The 6,000-nt window shown below is 38.6% G+C and overlaps 1 long non-coding RNA gene across 1 annotated transcript in view; it reads right to left on the bottom strand.

Annotated features, from left to right (window-relative positions):
- Positions 1–212: 212 nt before the first annotated feature.
- Positions 213–6,000, bottom strand: part of LOC120609094 (uncharacterized) — a 29,405-nt gene continuing 23,617 nt past the window's right edge. The window contains exons 2-4 of the long non-coding RNA XR_005654668.1: positions 4,068–4,182; positions 1,049–1,116; positions 213–553 (exon numbers count right to left, since the gene is read on the bottom strand). This is a non-coding gene — a long non-coding RNA (uncharacterized LOC120609094). The remainder of the gene's footprint in view (positions 554–1,048; positions 1,117–4,067; positions 4,183–6,000) is intronic.

Raw genomic sequence — 6,000 nt, 5'->3', positions numbered from 1 at the left:
TGTGATAGTGTTGTTTACTGAGCCTTAGAAAAGTGCATAATCCTGTGTGTCTCTGTGTGTCAGGAAGCAGGGGTGGTTGTCTAGGGCTGGCGTCCCTAGACTTCCACCTTCCAACACCAGCAGAAAAGTATGCCAAGGCAATTAGCTAAAAAATGTGGCTTTATTTGGCTTTATTTACCCCTTTGAGATTCTAAAGCTGAGCACCTAAAATGAGAAATAACACACAGAATGGAAAATAGAGTTGCCAAAAATTATCTTGGTCTAGGATTTTGGATAGAGACAAGGAAGTGGAACTGGATACAAGTGACAGGGAGAAGAATAACACAAACTGACCTGGAATGAGCAAGGCTCAGAGGCAGCCATGGAGAACTGAAGGTCAACTCAGACTGAAGCCCTTGGACCAAGCCAGTCTGTCAATATGTGGGGCATGTTTTCCAGGGAACTTGGCAGAGGAGACTGATATACGGCTGGAGTTCATGACCGAGTCCACGTGAGGTGATGAGGCTGACTTAGTAACCAGGGCAACCTCTGCCAGTCAAGCCCCATTCTAGTCCTGTGAGCAAAAGGCCAAGGGAAAAAAAAAAATTGGTGGGTCTTTAAGATTAGTTAAATAAATACAAGAGAAATACATTTGACCCATGGTGGCTCATTTTTCCAGCCCCCTTTTTCTGGTAACGCGCCATGATGTTTGCCGAGGAAGCACATGCACACACGTGCGGGCAAGCTCCTAGTTCCTTAACTGAGTTCAGCTGGACCTCACTCTCGGCCCCAGGGATGGGCATGGACCCAGATCCGACCCATCAAACATTACTTTTCCCTGGCCATGGGGATTGATTCAGACTTAAGCGTGAGATGAGTATCTCCCATTTAACCCCTGAATTCACTCTCCATCCCTCTCTACCATGCTCTGTGCCCCAAGAGGTTGACCAGTATAGACTTTATCAGTGAGCTCCCTTATCTTCTGGCTTTTAGTTTAGATTCTGCTGTTGCCAAACACCGGCAAGAGATCACAAGGAGGATCGAGATTGAGAGTGAGCTATGTATTCACCCTGTGTTCACTGCAATACTTAGCCAAAGGTCACAGCTCCAGGCAGATCGCTCTTTCTGTTTCCAAGCCTAAAAGTAATAATAAAACACCAAAGTCATGGTCCTGAAGTGCCTGGACTCCCTGTGGTTTCCCTACACACTGCTTATATATTTGAGAATAGTCCCTTAATTAGACCCTCCCCAAATCATCCAATTTGAGTGAACTATTTCCTGTGAAGTCTCTGAATGATATAGAGCATGTCACATAAGTGGAACTGAGAATCTATACAAGACTTCAGTGGAACTAGTGGTCGAGAGAAGATCTCTTTCTACTGAAGTTGTAATGCAAGTTGAAGCTGGCATGGGAAAAGCTGCCCGAGAATGCTGCCAATGTGGGAGAGATGTGATCCAAGAGGCAGGGAGAAGAGGAGAGGGACCCATTCTCGACATTGTTCTTCGAGCACCTGCATCTGGTGATACAGGAAGACTGTCTGGTCTCTGGACTTTCAGTTGCACCAACCTGCTTTTTCTTATGCTACTTTGAGTACATCCCTTCACTTGCAAATGACATAGTCATAATTTGCCCATTGTCTTCATGTCCATCATGTGGTCCAGCCTGGAGAGAGGGACACTTTTATCCTCAGCAAGTGACAAGTAAGCAATTGTACTTGGACTCAGACATCCTTGGGGAGACATAAGCAGGACAATGGGAAAGATGGGAAGAGAGGTGGAAGCTGTGAGAATCTCGTAATTTCTGGAAACAGAGCCTGAATATCAGAGATATCCACAGGGGTCAGTTGCTTTCTATCACTGAAGAGGTAAGTGAGGTCAAGAGGAATGAAATGACAAAGCCAGAGCTAGAACTGGGGTTTCTGCCACCCAGAGCCATGTGGAGTCAAAATTATCTTCCTCTGAGTCCAAGCGTCAACCATGAACAACACATAAGAAAGTATTTGTGGTTTGGAGCTGCCAGGAGAGTTAAACCTTCGTCCTCTTGACTTTTGAAAAGCATAATTTTTCAGAGACAGGTTGGTCTGCACATTATAGAGCTGAAGCCACCAGGGAAAGAGACGCGGACGCCAACATGTCAAACCTGCGATTGGTTTCTGAGACTGAATGGCTTCTAATCTTCAGAGGGCTTTCAAGAGGCTAAGAGTGTGTCAGGAGATGAAACCAAGCACAGTCTAATTTCATCTCAGTGGCTATAATACTACCCCTGCTAAAAAAAAGCTCAAGGAAAGAAGGAAATTTTTATTTTTCTGTTTTTGTTTTTTCCAACTGGACATACAAAACTAAACAAGACTTGGATGCTAAGATGAAATGTTACTTAAAACCATATGGAGTATGGGGTGAAATTCCATAAGGCTTTAGTCATCTCCTTTACAGCATTCTAATAAAGTAATGGAAATGTGTATTTGAAGTGAATAAATAGTTTACTTCTTAATGAGCATTCTCATTGGGAACCCCAAATCCTAATTGCCAACCCCTAATTAGAATTTAAAAAGGCCTTGAGGACCAAATATCTGTTCAAATTTTCTGGATTTGAGGTTATAGTTCTATAATCTATACAGAAATACAGATGGCTACAAGAAAATAAAATTATACGAAGCATTCACAAAATTCAGTATTAACATATGTTTAAAAAGAGTACCAGCAAAGTTAGAATAGGAGTCTTCTTAGATGTGACATATCAAATAACATACTCAACAGTAACATTTTTAAAAACATTTACATTAAGGTTAGGAAATAATGTCTGCTCATTATTGTGGCTTCTATTTTACGTTGTTTTTGAAGGACTTAACTAAAATAATAAGACCAACAAAGAGAAAGTGAAGGACAAGGATTAAAAAGAAGATGACAGAACTAGCGTAACTTGAGGTCAACATGATGATCCCAAAAGAAAAATTCTTAGAACTAACGATAGAGTAGACCTTAACATCAGCAATAACTACATTAAAATAGAAAAATCAAGGTAACTACATGGGTGTGTGACTATCTGCACAACATGTGGGTGTAATGTCACTGCTCCCTTTTACTAGCTACAGGTAACTGGGTATGACACTTATCTGTCTGATCACCAGTTACCTCATCCATAAAACTCATTTATATATATATAACTGGCACCTAGAATAAAGTCTGGAATGAAGCAAGTACTCAAGAAATATTAGGTGCCTTCTTCTTGGGGAACACTGGTCATATGGCTCTTCGTGATATATAAAAAGAACTAAATATTCCATATGACCCAGCAATCCCTCTTCTGGGTATGCACCCCCAAAATCTGAAAACATTTATCCATAAAGATGTATGCACCCTGATGTTCACTGCAGCATTATTCACGTTGGCCAAGACGTAGAAACAACTGAAATGCCTTTTGATAGATGATTGTTCAATAAAGAGGATGTAGTGTGTATATACAATGGACTATTACTCAGCCATAAGAAAAGGTAAAATACTACCATTTGCAACAACGTAGTCTGATCTTGAAATTATCACGCTAAGTGAAATAAGTCAGACAGAAAAAGTTGAGAATCATATGATTTCATTTATATGTGGGATATAAAACTGAAAGCAACAAATAAACAAAAACTCATACATAGACACAGAGAACAGTTTAGTGGTTACCAGAGGGAAGGGGGATTTGGGGGAGATAGATAAGGGTAAAGGGGGTCAATCAAATACATGGTAACGGAAGGAGATTTGTCTTTGGATAAATACACAATACAATATCCATACGATGTATTATTGAATCATACACTGGAAACCCAAATAATTTTATTAACCAATGTCACCCCAATAATTTTAACAAAAAAGAATTAAACATAGGCATTTAATCATTGAATAAAAGATTTTGTTAAACTGTCAGAGAAATTAGTCACCTCATTCTTATTTGAAAACACAACCTAATCTCTACAAGAAAAAAAGAGAAATGGGAGTCAATTGGAGCTTTGTTTGTGGCTAAAGTGGGCAAAGAGCCAAGTCTCTCCAAGCTCTATTTCATGTTACCTTTGATGGCAATAAATTTTTTCTGAAAGAGGCCTTACCTATTGAGCAAGGAAGATACATGTTTTGTTCTCCATATTTGGCCCACGGCGTTTGAAGTTCTGTGTCGAGCATAATAACTAGGGGTTTTTCACAGGCCTATAAAATATTTGAGGGCTAGGAAAAAATTGTCTTTAACATACACAAGAAAACTGAAAATTTGAGTTTAACAAATATTTAATTATCTACAAAATCTAACATTATCCCAACTCTTTAATAGCGAGGTCTAATTTTGTTAAAACTTATTTTATTTAAAAACAATATTTTATTTAGATTTTTCTGACTAGATGGGTATCAACGTGTACTCAGGAATTCTTCCAGTAATTGCTGATAAATGATAAACAACAGTAAATGAGATTACAGCAGCCAAATCTTTTTAAAGGCAAAAAATGATAAGATGCCCTCAAAAATTTTTCAACAGAGACTGACATTGAATGTAAAATGTGATGCTTTTTAATCAGTCTGATAAGATGTAAAAATACCCGTGAAAGGAAGAGTTAGCCTAGGGTTTATGAAAGTGTTAAAACAGCTCCTAGCAGGTCACATTCCTTAGATTAAAAGATAAGTTGGAAAAATTAGTGTTCTAGGAAATCGTGAGCAGAAGGACCAAAATATACATTAGAAAAATTATAGGCATAGACCTAATCCTCTAGACCTTCATTCAGAAACCAATTACTTTATCAACCCATGGGTTCTGTGGCTTGTGCTGTTTTATTTGTTTCTCTCATGCCCGTCCTACCTGCCAAGTAAGACGAGAAAATCTCCAAGTTCAGGATTCTTAACCACTGCCTCTTTTTATCTCATTTTAGGACATGTAGCAATCACTCAGCATTTGCTTTTAAAACTGTAGATTAAAAAAAGCAAGCACTTTTGAACACATCTTTAAAATAAATTCTTCCAAGTTAGTTACTAACAACATATGAAAAGAATCTGAAACTTTAAATTGTAAAATACTGCCGTGAAATTATATTTTCATGAACATCTATTGTTTCTTTGTTCCTTGCCTGAAAATATGTTTCTCCCTGGGATACTAGCATATAACAAATAAATCCTAAAGTACCTTATTTTCCCTCCCAAATGCAGTCTTTAACTCTGGTTGATTTCTTAGCTAAAATTACTTCCAGGAAGAAAAACGGCTTAAGTGTCTCTGATTATTCTGGGATATTTGAGCCTTCATCAAGGAGAGTCAATTGTGTTAAACACACACGAAACATGCGTTGAATGGCATTGTATTTAAATATGATAATGCTTTGCAGTTTGTTTTTGATGGAGAAAATGAGAATTATTATTACCTATGTGGATTCTCACCTAAGGATTAATCTTGCTCTAAGAATTTCATAACTGTGGCATTATAGCTGTGCTTTTCATAAGGAAGAGAAAATCCAGCATCGAATAAGCAATTTGCAGCGGTTTATGTACCTGTGTGAGAGAAAGGGAGTCAAGTCTTCCACCTTTGATTTTCTAAGCTTTTTGTTTCCTAAGGAAGAATTTACCTGCTCTCCGATAGGGAAGAGTCATAATGCCCCACACCATGGTTGCAATTGTAAATTTCTTTTATTTGATATTTCTTTGCTAAAAAGGAATCAAAAATAGTCTCAGGCTTCTGCTGGAGAACAGAACCATTTGTACCAGGTGTGGCTCCACTCACCCCCTCAGCAACATTCAACCTCGCCAAAGAACACACTGCCAACCAGAACGGGAATTTTTACAAACGATGGACAACTGAGATACTATTAACTGGGTCATTTGGAACTTTTTTAAAAACCTGGACAAGTGAGGTTTGTTCTCTTAGCTAAATTATTCCCCGGAGCTCATTCTTCTTAAGAACAGGCCCTGTTCATCAGCTTCAAATAAACTCAAATAAACTCAAACAAAGATCGCTCACCCAACCTGACAGTCTGAGACTCCTCTAAACCTGCTGGTCTCCAATCTATT

Source organism: Pteropus medius, unplaced genomic scaffold, assembly GCF_902729225.1.
Source record: "Pteropus medius unplaced genomic scaffold, Ma_sr-lr_union100, whole genome shotgun sequence".
NCBI classification, from domain to species: Eukaryota; Metazoa; Chordata; class Mammalia; order Chiroptera; family Pteropodidae; genus Pteropus; species Pteropus medius.
The sequence above is the reverse complement of the archived record's forward strand: the minus strand, read 5'-3'. Positions and strand labels throughout refer to the sequence as shown.